The sequence below is a fragment of the Pteropus medius genome, unplaced genomic scaffold (genome assembly GCF_902729225.1).
Source record: "Pteropus medius unplaced genomic scaffold, Ma_sr-lr_union100, whole genome shotgun sequence".
NCBI classification, from domain to species: domain Eukaryota; kingdom Metazoa; phylum Chordata; class Mammalia; order Chiroptera; family Pteropodidae; genus Pteropus; species Pteropus medius.
The window spans coordinates 9,476,324-9,498,863 of NW_024354503.1; the positions used below are offsets into that span (position 1 = coordinate 9,476,324).

The window sequence follows — 22,540 nt, forward strand, 5'->3', positions numbered from 1 at the left end:
CGGGGTGGTTCTTCCTGCCTCTGAGGCCAGGGCCCATCTACCGCCAGCAGCGACATCTGTTCTGCTCTAACTTTTTGTTTCTTCCTATTTTCTCTTCATTTCAGCTTTTAAACTGCTTTTAAAACAGGAACAGCTTTGGGCCTGTATGTGCCTTCAGCTGTTTCTAATTCTCCCCAGGCCTACTCTCTCTCAATAAATGACACATTGTAGAAGGTATTTTACAGCCTGACTTGTTAATAGATCCAGATCGTTCTATAACAAAGCCTAACACAGCAATCAAAGTTAAAATGCAAAAATTACAAAAATACAAGTTAGGCAAATATAATGTCATCTATAACAGAAGGAGCTGGGCCACCAAAATTTTAAAGTGCCTTCTAATTCTAAAATTTTAAACTTTAAAACGAGATTTCCTTACAGTTGAAGGATTCGCTGCTTCACACTCGGGCTATTAGATTTTCTCCCTGTTGGCAAAATTAGGTTTTCTTCATAGCTTCTACTATAAATAAGTGAATGAATAATATAAGGATAATTGAATCTGCTCATTTTTTCTTTCCCAGAGGTTCAAGACTGAATGTCTGTACAGCTCTGTAGGACCCCTTGCTTAACATAATTGTATTTAAAAGATAATAATGGTCAGTAAGTAACTGCAGGATGCACTATCAGATAAAACATTCTTCTTTAACTTTCATAATTAAAGGTGAGCATTGTCTTCCTTCTTCTCAGATGGGGAAAGAATTCTGGATGGTGATTAAGGCCACAGTTTAACTTGCAAATGTCAAGAAGACCCTCACCATTCTTTATTATCTGGTGATTAATATTTTAGTTAATTGCTGATTCATTAGTAATAAGCTAATTTATAAGCACAGAGAGGCTCTAACTGTAAATATGGAAATAAACAAATTAGTAAAATGTTGCTGAACAGATATGAGTGTGCTGTCCACAGCCCAGCTTAGGATGGTGAGAAAGAAGAATGTAGGAACAAGCAATGCTTTCCCACCTCAAGAAAAGACGCCTCTCTTTGGCAATTATTTCCCCACTGCTTACAAAGTCGCTTCCTGTAGTACTCAGAGAATACCACTAAGTGGCACTATCTCATCAGTGTTCCCTTTCACAGGCAGGATGAAGACCGTTCCCTCACTTCTGGACCAGAATACATTTCTTGTTCTGTGTTTGCTGTTTTGAGTTTTAGTGAATGCTCTTTGCTCTCGCCATGATTCCTTGCTTTTTTTCTACCTTTCTCCTCTTCTGTGTTTTTCTTTAGTTCTCGGGAATCTGGACCAATACCTAGGAATTGGTGTAGAAATGATAGCCATCATGGTGGTAATAATCATAATAGACAATGTAAAGAAGAAAAATACTGATAGTAACCTTGTACTGAAGGCCTATTATGTGTTAAGGGATTTCTAGGTATTACTTTCAAGATGCATGGGAGTTCTGTAAGGTTGCCTTCATTTTATGAGCAAAGGAAGTGAGCTTCAGAGAATTGAAGCAACTTTCCCAAACAACCAACAAGTAGATAACAGAGGCACAACATGAATCCAAATTTATCCAAATTTATGGAGTCAATGCTCTGAAGACATAGTTCCAGTTCTGGAGATGAGAATGAGGGCAGAATAAAAGTAGATATTCTTGAGTTTATCCTCAAACTCATGAATCCTTACTGTCACTGATTTTGTTTCATGACACCTGAATTTGCTCAATGTGCTTTGAAGTAATGTCTCAGCTAGAGCTCTATACATAGGTGACCTAAGAAAAATATTTTCAGGACTAAGAAACCCACTCTCAGATTATTTACTTCACAGAACCATATGGACATCAGGAATCTCATAATACAGAGACTGAAGTTTATTAACTGTGGGCTGGGTATTTCACTAGGAGCCTTGCATCATCGCTGTACTTAACTTTAACACAACCCAATAAGGTGTGTGCTAAACTGGTATTCCCTCAGGATGTCTAGTGTAGGCAGCGGGTTCAGTAAGTAACTCACCAGAGGGCACACAAATAGTAAGTGGTGAAGCTGAGATTCCATCCAAGTTGGCAGATCAAAGAACCCAATTTTTAACTTTTAAACACATTGTGGCCACTTGCTATGTGGCAATGACAAATGTTCTGACCATTGTAATATTAACTTAAAATTGATTTATAAGTCTCAAAAACTTTCAGATATAGTATTGGATGATACTAGCAACAATCCAATGAGAAAAGCAGTTCGGATTTTCTTACCTCTCTTCCCCTACCCCCCATCTCTGCCCCTGCTGACACACACACATCTCTGCCAGGAAAGTTTAGGTGACTTGGGTTAAGTAACAGAGCTACTGAGTGGCAGACACTGAACTTGAACAAAAAGTTCTCATCTTTAGCTTATTGCTTTTCTTCTGCAATAGAAATACCTCTTTATAGTAAATAACATATTATAAGGTAAAATTTCCTCCACTGGCACTCAAAATACATTACCTCCAAAAGTCTCTGTTCAAAGTCAAGCATCAAATAATACAGGCACATATTTGAAATCACTTAAAACTCTCTATATGGGAAAAAGAATATAAAATACTTTTTTTCAAAAAAATTACATAAATGATTTTAGAGGCATATGCAGTGACTTATATAACTCTATTTAGAATGAATGTATGTGTTTATGTGTTACAAATAGAGATATTTGTAGTTTATTAGCACAGCAGAATATAATAAAAATATAAAGATAAAAGTTCTATTCAGATACAGCTTAAGATATCACAATGAGTTTTCACACAGTCCCAACCTCTTCAATACCCTGTAAAATGCCAAATCCCAGGAATCCAAGAAGGACGGGGAATGGCCCCAGGGAGAAGGCCTGAGGGTAGCAGTCAATGAGTGTGGAGTCGACAGGGGAGGTAGATGACATCACTGCACCACTCTGGACCCCAGATTCCTCACTTGTAACAGGAGGAGCCCAGAAGACTTTTAAAATCCCTAAGGTGCTAAGGAATAATTCTTAAGGTGAATAAAGTTAGGATATTTGTTTTATTCAGTAGAAAATCTGAAATTTTTAAGAATGGTCTAGACTGAGAAGTAGATTAAGAATTTTCCATCCCTCTCTTTTCAAAGTAAATTAATAGATTGTGAAGAAACACCGACATAGAAAACTTGGGTTTTATTTTCAGAGCACAGGGTCACCCACTTCTTGTGTGCTTCCAATAGAATAGGCATGATGAACAATCTCAGGTACTTTGCCATCGTTGACAAAAGGGGAATTCGCCGTGCAAGAAAAAATGCTAGTGACAGGTAATTCACCCTTCCTCTGGCTGACAGTACCACTTACTCTGACTCACAGAGAGGCTACATCAGTTTACTGATGAGAGGTCTTTGCCAAAAGATCATCACAGCAAACCCAGTGGTTGGGCATGAGGCATACCACTTTATTACTTCCTTTAATGGGCCACAGATGTTCAGTATAAATGTGGAACGCATGGATATCGAAGGAGTGGTTATCAAGTTCCACATTCCCTTGGATGAGGAACTTCATTCAGAATTAAAAGAAAGAAAAGGAGAAGCAGAAGGAGAAGGAGAAGAGCTCTGGGCAAATGTGTACCAGAATTCATACAGTGCTCTAAGGAAGAAGACCATGTACTTGGAGACTTTCAAAGGTACAAATGTTAATCATAGTAAAAAAGAAAATAAGTTTTATAAATATAAATTAAAAATTTAGGATTTAGTAAACTGTGATTCAAATTTAACAAAAAAACTCCCAGGAGGCAAGGCAGAAGGATTTGATCAACTGGTTTAAATTGATGATATTTCAGGATATATCTTTTTATAACTTTTAAGTAATAAAACTTCATGGTCGTAAAGTAGAAGGTGTTGGAATTGTTCTTGACCTGTAGCCAAATTGTCTGCCACTCTGCTAGACTCATAGATCTGGTCAGCTCTCCAGTTTATGTAGCAGTTTCCCCAGTTTATGTAATGGTTATGCTTGAACTCAAAGGATGCAGAGCTCGCTGTCTCTCCATGGACAGTGCTTTTATTACATCATTCTACTTACATTAAAATGAAATTTGTTTCCCTGACTTTTTTATCTTTAACTCACCAACAAAACAATACTTGAAGTATTTTCAAGCATCTGCCACATATCAGCCCCAATTAGACCTTAGGAATAAAAAGATGAGGAAATTATGTATGCTCAGTTGATCTCATGGAATTTATAGTTCAATTTGATAGATCACTTGATTTTTTTTCTATCCTAACACTCCTAAGAAATAGGTCGTACTCCGATAGGTAGCAGTGGCACTCTACTGTAAGCACATTACCATTTCGGCAGAGAAAGGGGTTGTACCCTGAAGAAGTTCCCTGAAGAAGTGACTCTATTTACCACCACACCCTCATTTATGAATCACTGTTCTAATAGTTCTATATTTCTATAAAAGTCCAATCTTAGTTCAACAGTATAACATCATATATTTGAAGATGACTGTCATATGTCCTTTACCCCAACCTAACCATTTCTTCTTTAAGTTAAACATGCCACAGAATTCAAACTGTGGTTATTTTATTCTTGAAGAAAAGATTGGCTCAGTAAAAGCCATTGATAGCATTTCCATTTGTAAATACATTTCCATCTATGGTAAGTGGAACGGATTCCATCAGTCCAAATCAATAGCTGAGGAGGAACAGAGGGGATGAAAAGGCAGAAGACTGACTTAGATGTAGTCACTTATGGATATGGTCTTTCCACTAGAACAGAGTCCACGATGGCTAACCCACAGCGTGATGAACATGGAAAAGAAAAGCGAGAGGTGGCTGTACTCACTGGCTCACTGCCCCATCTTCTTGTCTTTCTTCATTCTGAGGTACACAGATTGTTCCTTGATGGGGATTAGAAAGGAGGTAGAAGAAAGCATATTCTGTACTGATTGGCAAAAGTTAAGATTTAGAGAGAAGAAAAAAGAAGCTAAGATAAAAATCGTTCCCGTTTATATGGCTGGAATGTTTATAATGTAAAGAGACAGCTGCATTGAAGGATTAAGTCCCACTGCCTGATTAACATCATTTGATCTTTTGCTGTTGAAAAGATCCTGTGTGTTTTCAAAGGCAATGGGCTTCTTAAATAAAACCAGGAGTCTGGGTTAGCAGAAGCTTTTAGAAAACAACTCATTTTTTGTTTAGTAATCTTTTGTCCTACCTGCTTCATAATCTTCAGTTTCCTTCCCTCTGTTATTGGGGGATGCATCTAAATCTGAAAATTGGAGTTCTGGCAGATTCAATGTGACAAAAACAAACATAAAAAGTTAATGTGACCTAAATTGCTCAATCAGAGATTTTCCCCAGGAATATCATCATAAGGGAGCTTCTTTTTCTGTTTGGTTCTGAGTTTATTTTTTAATTCTTTACTTCCCATCCCTAATAATCACCATGCAATCTCAATAGAGAGATTAACACACCATTACCTCATGGTATTTTCATGATTTATCTTGTTTATCTGCCTTTTTTTTTTTGCAAGTTTCAAGTGAAATTGATATTTCTGCTGAATTTTATTGATCATCAGGAAGTCAAAATTTTCTGTTAACCAACTCGGTGCAGCGTATTGTGGGAGGGACCTAAACATCTCCGCATGCATGCTGTCATTCTAGGGGTGGCCAGGCAATGAGGTGGGGAGGCCTTCTGGTGGTTAAAGAGGACCCAGCGGTCGTCATAACTAGTTCAGTCTCTGTGGCCCATTCAGCTCTTGGCATCGCTGCCAAGCCAGCCAACAAAGGAGCATTGTAATCCTGACAGTTTCCCAGCATTGACTGGACAGGCACAGACCACCAACCAGCTTCTTTCGCTTCTACTGTTCACAACTGAGACGATGAATGGAAAAAAGTCAATGGCAAAAATCCCACATCCTGCTGAAGTTGGTGTGTGGATGCTTTTCTAGCAAGTGATTCTCCCTTAAAGCTGGTAATCCTCATATCTGTTTTCTTTTTCTTTTTTGTTTGTTTTTTTTAAAATGCAACAAGCTTGAATGGTAATGCATAATCTTCATCAAGGCCTGCCAAAATATTAGATTCAAGTTTTAAAAACAAGCATATGGCATGCAGTACTTTGGAGAAAGGGAAGTGTAATAAAAATGAGACGTCATAAATATAAAAAGATAAATTAAGATAAGCTTCTAAGAGAGAAGCAATAATTCCAGCTAGTACTGGAGAACACTACGGTCCTCAAGAAATTGAACTTGGGGTTATAAGAATAAGGTTTTCAGGTATAAAATGGAACCGTTTTAATTCAATTTCCAAATTTGGATATGCAACCAACAGTCTGCCTATTCCATGGAAAAAGCCAAGTACATCTCCAACTCTCATTTTTAAAATAGAAATCAGTAAAAGGAAATGTTTAAGAACAAAATAAACTCAGAGATATTTATCATTTTATTTATCATTGAAAGTAAGATAATAATTTTAGCAATCAGATGAAATGATCTTGTAATATATTTGTGGCATAATTCCATTACTTAAAGTGCTTTCTTTATAAGTAAAATTTATAATAATGGGATGCCATATTTACTTATCAGTTATCAAATACTCTAAAAAATTATAGTGTTCCATGATGGTAAGGGGAGGTGGAATAAGAATATGGTGTTTAAACTGGATCCAGTTTTAGAAAGCAATTTAGCAGAACCTTAACAATAGTTTGCCTCTTTGACCCAGTGATCCTATTCCTTAAAATATATTTTATGTGTGCATGTATGCTAATATTTTAATATTATATAAAAGGCAAAATAAGAAAGTAAATACAATATTATTCATCAAGGCAAATATAAAAGCAAATAAACAATAGGAAGCCCCCCCCATTACAGCAATAAAATTAAGTAAATTGTTAATCATAGTAAATCTGTGTGATGGGATACTATGTAGCTATCAAAATTGATATATCCAGAGATTCTTACTAATATGGAAAATTGCTTATTTAAATGTTAGGGTGAAAGAGACACTGTAATTGAGTAATTGGTTATGATTTTAGCAGGCAAAGTGCAATAAAAACATTAACAGTCATTGTCTTGGTGGGTGGGATTATGATTGATTTTTCTTTATACATTTACACATTTAAAAAATTATTCCCCAAGAGCATATGCCATTTTTTTGCAATCATAAAAGAAAGAATTTATTTAAAAACCTTCTTTATTCCATTGTAAAAACACTAATAGAATCTAAATTTCCACCTTCCTTACTCTAAGGGTTATTTTAAACACAATACAAATGGATTAACATCTTAACCTGTTATTGCATGTCCTGCTGAAACAAATTTTGATATGATTAAAATAATTGACTTTCAGATTCCTTTAATTTCTTCTTGATCCACCCCTAAAAGTATACAACAGGCTAAGCAACATAAGCTGGGGTTATTCTTCTCCTATTACCCCAGTATTACCTCTGGGCTTATTTAAAATGGATTATTATGAATAGAATGAATACTGAGTCCTGAACTGTGGTTGAGAATCGAGCATGTTGGAGCCTGTGCACTCGGAAATAAGTGCCTTTACTGACAGCTAAGCCAAAAGGTGCTCCTCGTGGAAAGTCTAACCAAATGACACAACTCTGAAAATTGGTAATGATTAGAGCTTTTATGATCCTTTAGTCCAGCAGGTTTTCAATTTTATAACATAGATAATATACAAGTCTTCCTTGAAACTCCAAGAGGACAGATACCACATCTCCCATGCAATCATTCATTCAGCTAACAATTTTTGAAAATTTTGTTTTGTGGAGGAGCTATTTAGTTTAGCAGCTAAGAGCATCAGCTTTGGAGTTAACCCAAGTTGGTGGCACTAGCTTTAGACAAAAGCAGGAGGTGGAAAGGTACGTTGGGGTCTGCCCTGGGCTCTACATTTTAGAAATCCCTGTTCTGACCTCTGGGCCTAGCATCGAGGGGAATGCGGGGTCAAGGGGCACACTTCCATGGAGCCTGTGGCCTCTGCACCAATCCTGCCTTTTAGGCCATCATCTAGATACCGGGGACCCTGGCCTTTCCTGACCAACAGCCCAAGTCTATTTCCTACCTGCTCAAGCCTCTCTCAGGTCTGTTCTTCTGAAAGTGCCACTACTGGCGATCACATGTAGGCTCAAGAGAGGGTCAAGGAGCAGGCATCCATGAGAGTTGTGGAGGGAGCTTGGCTGTATAGACTGGCACAGAGGCATCGTGAAGAATAAAAATGTTTAACACAGTGCTTAGCAGATAGTGAATGCTAGGCAAATGTTATTTCTGATATATTCTTTTGTATCTTATTACATGATATTTCTGCTTTGAGAGAGAGAAAAAAATAACCATGAGAATACAAGATTCTACAAGGGGACACTATTTTAATTTTTAGTATTCAAAATGGAATCTTTTTTCTTTTTTTTTCGGTAACATGGCTGTTCTCCTGGCCCAATTCCAATACTCTGTATTCAAGCTAATTACATTCCTCCTCCACTGGATAAATTATTCTTCACTTCCCCCATAAAAACCATCATGTTATACTTGTGAAACAAAATAGCTTCTGTGTTCCACCACACATACAAAAATGATTGTATGTCAATACACAGTGTATTTTTCTGTGTGCTGATTTGAAGGCCGCATTGGGATTTATTACAGTGAGATGTCAGTTTAATTCAATGATGTGTCCGAATAGTGATAGATTTCCTGTTCAATGGAGCACTATCACAAAAGACATTCTCCTGGTGACTTAATATGAGACAATCTTTTTTTATTATTATTACTTAGTATTATTTATGCCTACAGCACCTGGTCTTCCTAGGTGGTCTCCCATCCAAGTACTAACGAGGCCCGACCCCGCTTAGCTTCTGAGATCAGACATCATGCTCGTTCAGGGTGGCATGGCTGTAGACCATGGACCATGGCTCCACTGAGGCACAAACCCAGGACCTTCTGCATGTAAAGCAGACGTGCTAACCACTACACTATGGAACCATGTTCTTAATATAAGATAATCTTTTAAAGCATTATTTGGGTTGAGACAAAGCAGATGTGAGCTATCGAGCTTACCTCTAAGTTTCTTCATTCCCAGGCAAGTCATTTACCTCATCACTTTGACTTTTTCAATGCCAGAGACCTGAGCATTCATGAATTGGTATTCTACATTCATCTCAAATAATTAAGAGATGTGATTTTAAGATAAAGCTGATAAAGCTAGAGAGAAAAATATTGAGGATTTTAAGAGGTCACTTCTCCCTTTTCTCTCCTTTTCTTTTAGTTTAGGAGCACTTAGACCTAAAATCCCTTTTTTGGTGATTGATTTAGGAATGTGAGTTTCATGGAATGGTGGGAATGACTAAATAATAGTAGCAAATTTTCATGAGGGAATAGCAGCTTAGGGCCCAAGGCATGGCTTAGAGAGAACAACACAACAGCTTCTCCTTTGAGAAATATACTAAGAAACATCATCTCTAAATCTAAACATTCTAAATACTTGGGTTTTAAAAACTTCATACAAGACAACCTTCACCAAGAGCTACCTTTTCCTGCTTTGTACTCATTCTGTAGGGACCTTACAATTGTGAATTGGGACTTCATTCCTCAAGCCTGGTCTGTGAGGCCGCTGTGTGCCAGGCACCAAGCTGCCTTCCCATGCTGTACGTGGAGAGCTGAGGTCACCCCCTTCTGCCCTGTGTGAGGACTTACTGAATTACAGTAAATCCTCACTTAATGATGTGGGTAGGTTCTTGGAAACTGCGACTTTAAGTGAAATGATGTATAATGAAACCAGTTTTACCATGCCTAATTGATATATGAACAAGAGTTAAGTTCCTATTGCATATTTCTGGTCACAAAAACATCACCGATCTTGAAAATAATGACCCCAAACACTTCTAATATTAAACATTAACATAAATGTGAGCTTTACATACATTTTTAAAGATTCAAGGAAGATTAATAAAAACAAGTAAGAGAATGACTTTGCAACCCGCTTGTTCCAGTTCAGGGTCGAGGGTGGCCAGGGTCACTCCCAGCAGCTCAGGGTACCAGGCGGAAACCAACCACAGACAGGCACCCTTCCATCACAGGGCACACCCATGCCCACACCCACTTAGAGAGTTAGCCCACACTCACTCACACTGGGACATTCAGGCACGCCAATTCACCTAACGTATACACCTTTGGGATGTGGGAAGAAATCGAAGGACCTGGAGAAAATCCACGCAGATATGGGGAGAATGTGCCAACTTCACATATAGTGACCCCAGCTGGGAATCAATATTTTTGTTCTCATCAATGTTATAACAAAATGACGCTGAACTGAAAGACCTTATTCGAGGACCTGAGTATTGTACCAGGTTCAAGCTGAGGTAACCCAGATACTGTGACTTTTCAACTTTTGATCTGAAATGTTTTCCTCATTCAAATTTTCTACCGCTAAAGCAGGCAGGTATGTGAAGCAATGATACAGGTCATTCAGGCCCAAATAACTATTTGAGAAAGGAGCTAACTGAATAATTCAATGAAATATGACTGTTTTATCTGATTAATTCTGAAAAAAAATATCGATTATTTGTCTTTTGGTTTGTATCTATTGACGTATAGTTTAATTTTTTTTTTAAGTACTACTTTAGTCTCACTGCAAAGATTGGCGGTAGAAAGAATTTAGATTATCATTACTATCTTTTTGCATACTAGGCATAACCTTTTCTCCAAAATGAACTCAAATTGGTAACTACAAAATAGAATTTTACTATAATAAGGGTGTAATAGGCATTCTGTATAGTAACGTTGCATGATTTCAGAATGCTATACTTTATTTCTCAAGGTGTGTCTTTCCACAGATGGAAAACTGTGGACATAAGAAGAAAAACTATGTTTTCGGTTTCTCCAGCAGACCAATATGCTTGGCACATGGTAGATGTTCAACTGACTTCATGCTTTAACAAATAAAGAAGAATTTAAGAGAGTTGACTAAATTGATTGATTAACAATTCAATTAAGCAACCAGTTGGTTAAGATCTACTTAAAAGGACACTTGTTAGTTTTGTAGTGACTACCTAAACAAAACTTGTGGTTAATAGCAGGAGAATGATAGACACTAGAAAAATGAAATCAGAGGCAATATGAACACCACTTGTAACCATATATAAGACATGTGGAAGTGAGACCTAGGTTTAAAGCATGGTTTGGCCATTAACTAATCATGTATTTTGGAATAAGATTCTTAACTTTTTAAACCTCTCAGTGCCTACATTTCCTCATCAGCAAAATGAAGACAATAATAGCCTTCATCGTGCTATTGTATTTATTGTTCTAATGTGTATAACTGCTAAGCATAATGCTTGAAACTAAGTACTCAAGATATATAAGCTATTATTTTTATTAAGAAACTCATATCGTTTCCTGTTATACCTCATAAAAAGGAATATGAGTAGATTATAGGTACGATTCCTTCAAAAAATCTCTAAATAAAAGAAACACGAAGCTGTAGGGAAAATTGCATATTGAGCTATTAACCTTCCTTCATTGAAGTGTTTAAGGTGGTGCAACAGGAATTTGAAATTTCATTTAAATTTTGTGAGCTTTGCTAGACCGCAAAGTCTAAAAAGAGGAGAGAATAATAGTCTACTCAGAGTAAGCATTTCTTTCTAGTTCCCATAGTTCTCTCAGAACTATCAAAACTCTCATTTTTGATGGTTCCACTCCTTTACCTCTTAACCAATTATCGTGATCTTCCTTTCTGCTCCCGTCCACCACCATACTTTGTGTTGAGATCACTTATGCTTTGACTATTACAGTAGTGCTCACTGCTTGCAAGCACAGCTGGAGGCCCTTGTCTCCCCAATTCCTGTACATGAGAAGTAGCATGACCTGGTCCCCAGAGATGGGATTGTAACAGGATGGTATGTGTTAAATTCATTTCTAGAGATGCTCCGGGCCCTCCTGCTCTCACAACTGTTTGCTCTCACCTCTCTGAGCCGCCCTTCTCACACTGATCTTGTCTTGCCATGAGAAAGGTTGACTATGGAGGGTTAAGAATTGTGAGATGTCTTGGCACTTTTTGGTCTAAGCTCCAGTCCTGTCTCTGCTTAGACAAACAGAGTTCTCTGTACAATCCATCCATTTGGATTCGAGCCAAAGATATCATTTGTTAGGAGTTAAGACTCCATAGTATTAAAGGACATGCTTTTGCTGGGCTTGGTCTCTGTTCATAGTTTCCCTTGGAAACTGCTCAGCATTGAGTTATACACTTTAAATAGGTGGATTGTGTGGTATATGAATTATATTTCAATAAAGCTGTTGAAAACAATGTTTGAGGATTTGGGATCCTGGCTCAAAGTCATCTCTTTTAAATTCGTTGATTTCCCTCCAAAGTCTCCAAATTGATCTCCTGCCTTCATTTAGTTCTTTCCCTAATTTTCCAGCCCAGGTTATTATTATTATTATTATTATTATTATTATTATTATTCCTTAAACATGACTTACAGCTTATCATTTGCTTGCTCATAAATGTTCCATACCTGCCATTGATTAAAGGAAAAAGACCAGTACTTTTTGCATGGAGTTCAAGGCATTTCTGAATCTGACCCCAATTTAGCCTTCTGACTAATCCTAAAGGTTTTCTGACCTTCCCCCTGTTGTCTTTGTGAAGAGCTGGCATGACTCCCAACTTTCTTATATCACTACCACCACCACCCCTGCCTAAGCAAATCCACAGAGTGGAGCATGGTGAATTAAAGGCATGGACTTTAAAGCCAGGCTACCTGGATTCAAATTCTGGTTCTGTCACCAACTCACCGTGCAAACCTTAAGGTAAGTTACTTGTACTTTAGGTTTCTCATCTGCTGGATGGAGAAAATAATAGTGCCTACTTAATAGTGTTGTTTGACAGATTAAATTAACTAATGAATATAAAGTACTTTGGGTAGTGCCTCTTGTATATAAGAGCTCATCAATTGTTAGATATGACTATACTCGACATAAAAGCTCACATCCTCATTGCAAGGAAATTCTTCCCCACTTTGTCTAGGTTCTTTATTAGGTGCTTATTAGATGCTGTCTTATGGCACTAGTCAATTTAATTCCTTTTGGTAAATATTAAACACATTCAATTCACAAATACAATATGTCTAACATATTTGAAGGGTCTAAAGAAGAACAATAGTACAAATATCTGTATCTCTTTGACCAAGCTTTGGAGATAGAATATTACTAACCTCCAGAAACGCCTTTGAGTGTTCCTTCCAAATCTTATCTACTTTCATCCTCATTTCCATGAACTTTGATTCAGACATTTTTCTTTAAATCAATAGTAACTATCAATGCTAGTCATTCAATATATAGTTTCAAGTTTTTTTTTCCCCCTCAGGAAAGCTTTGTTGGATTATAGACTTTGGCATTTGTCATGTCTTACTACTTTGATTTTTTCCCTTGCGTGCTCCCATCTGCCTGTCTTTCATATCTTATATTTTCATAGTCTTTTTATCCCTTTGTTTCCTTTTTAATTTTAAAATTCTTTTTAAAAATTTAATTATTTTAAAAATATATTTTATAACAGCTTTATTGAAGTATAATTCATATACCATGCAATTTACCTATTTAAAGTGTATAAGTCAATGGTTTTCAATATATTCAGAGCTGTATGATTATCATCATAATCCATTTTAGAATATTTCATCACCCCAAAAAGAAACCCCATATCCATTAGCCATCACTATACATTTTCGCTAAACCTCTCAACCCATCCAGCCCTTAGGCGACTACTAATCTACTTTCTGAGTCTACATATTTGTTTATTATGGACATTTCACATAAATGGAGGCATAAAAAATGTGGCCTTTTGATACTGCCTTTTTTCACGTAGCATAATGTTTTCAAGGTTCATTCATGTTGTATATATCAGTACTTCATTTGTTTTTATTGCCGAATAATATTCCACTGTATGAATTTACCACATTTTATTAATCTGTTCATCCATTCATGATCGACATTTGAATTGACTTCATTTTTTCTACTATGTATAATATTTCTATGAACATTTGTGCAGCAGTTTTTGTGTAGACATATATTTTCATTATTCTGGGGTGTATACCTAGAAAGAGAATTGCTGGGACACATAATAAATCAATGAATCCTTTTGAAAAGCCATCTGACCACTTTTCATTCCCACTAGCAGCAAATGAGGGTTCCAATTTCTCCACATCCTCACTAACACTTATGATTGTCTGTCTTTTTGATTATCGCAATCCTAGTAAAGTGGTACGCGATTATGGTTTTGATTTTTATTTCCCCGATGGTGTTGACATTGTGCAACTTTTCTTGTGTTTATTGGCCATTTGTATAAAATCTTTGGAAAAATGACTATTCAGATCCTTTGCCCATTTTTTAATTGGGTTGTTTGTCTTTTTGTATTGAGTTGGAAAAACTTATATTCTAGCTACGAGTCTCATATATAATTTGCAAATATTTTCTCTTATTCTGCAAGTTGTCTTTTCACTTTTTTGATAGTGTAATTTGAAACAAAAAATGTTTTAATTTTGATAAAGTCTAATTTATCTATTTGTCTTCTGATGCTTGTGCTTTTGGCATCATATCTAAGAAACCACTGCCTAATCCAACGTCTTCAAGATTTATGCCTATGTTTTAAGACTTTTATACTTTTAGTTCATATAAATGGGTATTTCATCATTTTTAGTTAATTTTCTCTGTTGGGTGAGAAAGGGATCCAACTTCATTCTTTTATAAAATGACTATCTAGTTGTCCCAGCATCACTTGTTAAAAGCCTGTTCTTTTCTCCATTGAATTGTTGTGGTATCCTTTCTAAATCAATTAACTATGAGTGAAAGGGTTTATTACTGAACTCTATTCTATTCTATTGATTTATATTATGACTTTCTATATATTCTTATGCCATTGCTGCGTTGTCATAATTACTATAGTTTTCTGCTGTTTTGAAATCAGGAAGAATCAGTCTTCCATATTTGTTCTTTTTCAAAGGATTTTCCTCTTTCTTTTTTTCCCTTCCTTCCTTCCTTCCTTCCCTTCCTTCCTTCCTTCTTTCCTTCCTTCCTTCCTTCCTTCCCTTCCTTCCTTCCTTCCTTCCTTCCTTCTTTCTTTCTTTCTTTCTTTCTTTCTTTCTTTCTTTCTTTCTTTCTTTCAGGCAATTATGAACTACCCAAATTTTCATATAGATTATAGAATTAGCTTTACAATTTCTGGAAAGAAACCAGCTGGCATTTTGTTTTATGTGCTCTTCAATTTCTTTTATCAATGTTTTATCATTTTCAGAGTATACAATTTGAACTACTTTTGTTAAATTTATTCCTAAGTATATTATTATTTTAAGCTATTATAAATGGAATGATTTTCTTAATTTTATTTTTACTGTTCATTGCAAGTGTATAGATATATAACTGATTTTTATATTTTGATTTATATCATATAACTTTGCTGAACTTGTTTATTTAATTCTAATGGTTTTTAAATTGATCCCTTATGGTTTTCTGTATACAAGATCATGTCATCTGCAAGTAGAAATAGTTTTACTTCATTTCCAGCCTAGATGCCTTTTAGTTCCTTTTCTTGCCTAATTTCCCTGGCTAAACCCTTCAATAGCATAATGTTTTTAAGGTTCATTTATGTTGTGTATATCAGTATTTCTTGAGTAGAAGTTGATGAGAGCAGACATATGTGTGACTTCTCTATAAACTTCAATGTTTCTTTCAATAAGTGTGTCCTAGGTGTGTTCTAATTGAGTGGCGTACATTGTTATTATTGTGTGTGAATGTTGTCCAGAAAGAATTAACCTTTGGGTTTCTACGGCCTATTATGCTTGCTCTTAAAAATGATTATTCTACACCGTTATAACCATTAGTTGTATTCATTCTGAGTCAACCCTGGGTGATATTTTTCTGTCATTCTTTAACATAAAAAGTCATTATCAATAATTTTATTTTATAGTGTATTTTTCTATTTCTAAATTAACATGCAAATTTTCTCATTGATTTGAATTAGCTTCCATCCGAGCACATTTCCAATTCACCATAATCACTAGGAATTTAGAAGATGTCTTCAAAGACAGAGGAAAGCAGTTTTGGCTCCTAGGTATTAATATATATCCAGGCTTATATTCAGTCATTCATCATATTGATAAAGCTATTAAATAATACTGAATCAGACGTGTTCGATTTTCTGAACTTAACCATGTACATTTACAATCTAATGCAACACTATTGTATGAAAGCCTTTAATGGAATAATTGTGATGTAATTATTAAGCCTACTTTGGAAATCTGTGTAGATAACACTGTGATAAATGGAAGGAAGGAAGAGGAAGGAAGGAAGGAAGGAATAGAAGGAAGAAGGAAGAGGAAGGGAGGAGGAGGGAGGAGAGAGGGAGGGAGGAGGGAAGGAGGGAGGGAGGAAGGAAGGGAGGGAGGAAGAAACTGCTATTTACTGGTATGCAGATGAGTGCTAAGTGGTGATATAAATGAGTTCTTGAAAAATGGCCTTAAGGAAAAAAAATTAAGACTCTATTTTGATTCCTTTGTGGAAAAATGCAAAATGAAGGTACACAATATTTCACTTAAGCAAACTACTTAAGAACTCTTTGTTTTATAAAAACAAATGCAAAATCAGCAACTCTTTTGCTGTAGGGTGGGGGCGAACTGAGAAAACCAGATTTTTCCAAAAGAAAAGCTAAAAGGTTAAAATTGTGCTTTTATAGACTATTATGTTTTTAGATGAAAAGTAAACATTGATGAAAATATTTTATGAAGTGCTTCTTTACACCACATCATTTACTATTTCCTTTAAAGTGGATTATACAGATGTTCTTAAAGCTAACACATCATCAATTTTTAAAAGTTCTTTGAGATTTTTTTTTATTTTATAAATTCCCTGGAATTCTTTTACTTTATAGCTCATCTTTGATACTGAATTAAACTGTAATTGCTATGTCACATGGAAATTTATCCCTGTCCAAAAAAAAAAAAAATCTCTTAATCAAAGATAATATTGTTATTTTCTATGACTTTTGTTTATTAACATTATAGCAACACAGTCAAACCTTATGATACAACAACTTATTATTACATGGATGTGGACACACTGGGGATCAAAAAAGAATTTTATTTGATAAACTGATTCACAAATTAGAAAACGAGTGTTCTTTTCTATCCCTAACATGAGCATCATCACACTTTTCCACTATAAATATATGTTCTATCTTTAGCTTTTTTAAACCGAAGAGCTTAAATATAAACTTGTAGATTTTCAGCTTGCTATTATATCATTTATTCCCGATTTTCTTATCACTTGGCTTAATCATCAAGCTTTCAGTACTATTTAGCACACTGAATATTTAGCTCTATGAGCTTCTATAAGTATTTCAGACAAATCCTAAGTACTGTAGGTGACCATGTATGGGTTTCCAGTGCAACTTTTATATGTCTTTATCATTGTTCCTCTCACACTGTACTATAAATGTGATTATTGTTTTGTCTCTTGCCTCCTTGAGGCCAGTGACCAGTTAGTCCATTTCTGCATCTCTTACGCCTAAGACTTTTCCTGGCCAAGAGGAGGCACTGAACAAATGTTTATCAAGTGAAATAAAATTTACACTTTATGAGACACACTAGAAATTTTCTTCAGTTATGACCTTCGTTCTCATTTTATAAATTTTGAACAGTATTTCCTCTCCTGAATGGTTGAAGATATTCAATTATAATAAAAATATACAGATGGAAGAAAAAATTAATGACTATTAGTGGATATATTATTTGATGGTCTTTATTCCAGGTACTCTTTGCAAACTGGCATGCAGCATTTTTCATCGGTGTGCATCTTATGCACTGACAAGTCACTGTGATGACATTAGGAAGATGATAGTGCTAAAAGAATGACTCAACAATGAGACACAGACATTGCTATGATGGATGTTTAATGAGTGTTTCTAGAGAATGTCGCAACTGGGTGAAATTGTTTTTTTCTGGCACAGTTTACAATGATTTAATAATATGTTAGACCCGAATTATACACCCTGTGATCATAAAATGGATGATCAAATTTGCATCTTCTGAGTACTTTTTGTTAGGCTATATCTATGAGTATAGCTACATTTTTTTTTTTTTTCCTGCCAGTATCATGGTCATTTTCATTTTGAAACTTGGTTTTAGACACTTAAAGGGGGAGACGTAATTTAAGCATGACAGCATAGCTGCCCATAACTGCGATGGATTTGTTGTGCCATATGAACATGTTCTCACTAAACATTAAACAATAATGTGGCTAGTTTTCTCTGGTCAGGGGCACAAGGAAACACAGATTGGACTTTTAATTTTTCTATTAATTGAATTTAAGTATTTTATGCATTTTTTCTCATCTCAGAAGTAATGAAAATGTGATATATACCTTTTGACCCAGAAATTCCACTGTAGGGAATCTCTTTTACAAATAAAAATGTATCTATGCAGAAAGGTTCATGATTAAGAAAGTCTCCTGGAACATTGCTTGTAGTGGCAGCAAACCGTAAATGTCCTGACCATCCATCTATAGGACAGAGTTTAAATAAGATATGGTATATCCAACATGTTTATAGACAAAATTAAGAATAAAAATAAGATTAAACTGTTCTTAAAAAAATACCTTGTGCATCTCTCCAGGTTAATACATATAGTCGTTTATTATTCTTTAGTATGAATATACCATGTTTTATTAGTTCACGAGGAAGAGATTAGAGGGAAAGAAGAAGTGCGTATTATTTTTTATTTATACATCTATTTGACATGTTATAATGAATGCATATCACTTTTATTATTGACTATCCAATAAAGTTAAAAATGTCGTAGTAATATTTACTCAGGGAGACTGGCTTAAAGACGAAGATGTTTATAATTAACTCTCTGAATATGATGAATATTCAAGATGATCGAGCAGTTTGATGACAAATTTAAGATGTGAACACAAAATAATAGGTATACTTTTTGTTTTTAGTTTTTACAAACTAAATTCAAAAATGTTTCTAAAGGAGCAGTTCCACAGGCTTTTAGATAAATATAGTAGCATTGGAATAACTGCATACTTCCAAGATTATGGAAAATAATAATTTGGATATTTATGTTCTGGCATTAAAAAAAAGTCAGTCTCAAAAATTTATGGTCACATTTACAATGTATTTGTATAGTATATACATGTTTGCAGCAAGTGATCTTAGTATGTGTGAATCTAACAGCCGCAAATAGAGAATGAATCCAAGTATGGCATATTGATCAGTAACATCCATTGCTGAACAGCTAAAATTCATTCTATACCGTTTTTCTTTCATCCTTTACTCATTATATTAATACATCATTTTCACTGTCATTGTTATTTATTACTTAGGCTGAATAGTCTTGTGACTTTTCACTATTCAGATGTCATTTAAAAAATTATATTGACATACTTTCCCTTGTCATGCTGCCCTTGTGAGACAAGCATTTTAAGTGTTACAAGGAGGTGCTGTTATTATTACAAAGGTTATTATAGGAAGGATGAAAGGACTTCGTTAGGAACAGTAGCCCCATACATGAGAAAAAAATGTTACACAGTTCCAGACTCATTGTAACAAGAGTGGAGGGAACATAAATGATCTCAGGTCACCAGATTAGTGCAGATAATAGAGGGAAGCATGTGAACCTAAGTTCCCTCTATGGATATAAATTGGGAAATACAGAGGAATTTGCAGCACGGTGTACTAGGAGTAAAACAGTGTGCAAATGTATCCTGTGACCTGGTTATCTACAGAACATTGGGACTGGGTCCAGCTACTTTGATCCTCTAGAGGGGCAAGACTGCTTCCTCGTGTAAAGCTAATTTTGTAGAGTTCATGGGGAGTACAGAGTTGGTCCTGAAAGCAGGCTACCCGAGTGACCTCATTGCAGGGCACACAAGGGCTTGGGTGTCTGCCATTCTCCTAATCAGAAATCCTTGATATTGCTTGTATGGTGGTGTTTTTTCCTGAGATGCAATTCTAAGGCTAATAATACTAAGAATACACAGTGTTCTGATAATTTCTGAGGTTCTGTTGCTGTTTTTGATTTCAGAATATATTATGAGCAATAGTCCTTAGTCAAACAGTAGTCCTCTGTCCCTCCCAGCAGATGGTACTGTGGTTGGAAATCTTTACAGCATTCCAGTGGAACCCTTGTGTCTTTGGTATATCATTATGCCCAGGAGCTATGGAACATATTACCTTACCAAGGAAAGCCGGCCTTACACTGCTTTGGCACTTGCAAAAATGGTCTTCACACTGAGTCCCAGAGTGTGCCTCAGAGTAATAAATTACCAACAGCAGTTATGACCTCAGTGAGAGATTCATGCAGCCAAGAGCAGCTACATGTTACTGTCAGTTAATTAGTGTTGGTATTCATTAAAGGTGGGAGTGAGAGCCCGGAAACGACCCATTACTCATTGTGAATAGAGTCAAGGGACAGCATAAAAGCTATCCAAGAAACTTAAAAGTAAGAACCAGGAAGCAAAATAGAGATCAACGAATAAATTGGTTACTTGGTTATATGGAGAAAGACAAATAAAGAATGCTAGTTGGAAGTAAAATTTGAGATGCATATTCTTTACTATGGAGCCCACACTGACACACACACACACTCATACCCTGAGCTCTCGCTTGTACATTCACACTCGCATTTCCATTAGCTCCCATAGTTCATACTATAGATTAATATGTGCCCCCCCCAAGATATGTAGAAGTACTTGTCAATGTAAACATATTTGGAAAAAAGTTTTTTTGCAGATATAATAAGATAAGATGAGATCATACTCAATTTGAGTGGATCCTGGTCCAATATGACTGGTATATTTATAGGAAGAGAAAACAGAGACACAGGGAGGAAAAAGGCAGGTGAGACACAGAGAAACACAAACACAGAGGGAAGATGGCCAGAGGCAAAGAATAGAGTTATGCTGTCACAAACCAAGGAACATCTGGAACTAGAAGAGACCAGGAAGAATTCTCTCCCAGGGGAGAGAGTATGGCTCTGCCAGTAAGTACCTGGATTTTAGAGGTCTAGCCTCAAGAATTAGAGACAATAAATTTCTGTTGTTTTAAGCTCCCACTTTGTGGTATTTTGCTATAACAACTCCAAGAAATGAATATAGTTTACCTGTGTAAAATAGACACCCTCACATTTATGGCACTTCTTATGTGTATCTTCTGACACACTTTCACACTCACATTTATGTCTCACCTAAAGCTATTCAGATCTGAACACAGTAAGCTCATGCACTCCTACTCCAATCAATTCCTGTTGGGCTGTCCTATTTCGAATAAAAGGAAAAATGAGTCAGAATCACAAGGTGGGAAACTACTACTTCATGCTGCTTTGGAAGTAAGGAAAATGTACCTCTTTCATCACGGTTCGTCAACCCAGAAAACTGCTGTCATAGAATTTCAGTAAAAATCTTTATTTAGCATCTATTTGTCCGTTACTGACCTAGTTTTGGAACACCAGTAAACTTGCCCTTTTAGAAAATAGTCTTTGGGGGAGTTTTTAATGTGGCAATTTTTAACCAATTTGAAATTTGGGCAGAAAAAAAAATTGTGAATGTTCATAGCAAACTTAAAGTATATGATTTTCTTGTCATATACTGTTTTTTAACTACATCTGTAAAAACTTTCCAAATGAACAGTTATTTTGCTTCTTTAAAATAATCTGTAAAATTTTTCCTTCATACCATGTGTACTTCTTACAATGGTCATGTAGCTTATATTTTTTTTGTATTAAGCTCTATAGAAAATATAAATGATTACAAAGTAGTTCTTACCATCAAAAGTCTTCATCGACTGTAACCAGTGTTCCCCAGTTTATACCTCCTGCCTACCATACCTTTTCTTTGAGCTCCCTACTCCTGAATCCAACTGTCTACTTCCACATCTCCATTTGGATATCTTAAAGGCATTCAGACTTAACATACAGAAAATCAAGCTTTTGATATTTTTTTTACTCTCATTTTAATTCATGTTCCCTTTGATGCTACCATCCATCCAGGTATACATGCAAGTCAAAAACCTGCACTTCAGGCTTAATATCTCCATCTCTTCCCACCCTCCATCACTCCACCTTTATCTAATTGAATATCGCTGTTTTACCTCCTAGATATTTTTGGAGTCTGTCCCAATTTCTCCGTCTCTTCCACCACTAGCTTAGTCCAGGCTACCATGATCTTTCCTCTGGATTTCTGTAGCAGCCTCCTAATAGCAGGAAGGATAGTAGGCACGCAACCCACACTCAGCCTCTTCTTTACACTTCAGCCAAAAGGATGTGTTTAGAAAGCAAATCTTATGATGCTATCTGCCTGCTTAACTTTACAATGGTTTCCCAAAGCCCTTAAATAAAGCCTGGAATCCTTGGTCTAGAAGCCCTGCATATTTCTCCAAGTCTCAGTTTATACTGTTCTTTTTTTTTCTCGTACTCCAAATATGGTCCCTTCTCATGGTGGAACAAATGCACTGTGCTCCTCCCAACTCTAGGCTTCTATGTCTATTGTCTCTTTTGTCTAGAATGCTTTTCTCCTCTCTTCTCTTCCCAGATTCTTCCAGTTAATTACCTCTCATCAT

At 35.9% G+C, this 22,540-nt stretch overlaps 1 pseudogene; it reads right to left on the minus strand.

Annotated features, from left to right (window-relative positions):
* Nucleotides 1–8,721: 8,721 nt before the first annotated feature.
* On the minus strand, nucleotides 8,722–8,837 carry LOC120596430 (uncharacterized; annotated as a pseudogene).
* Between the last annotated feature and the right edge of the window lie 13,703 nt (nucleotides 8,838–22,540).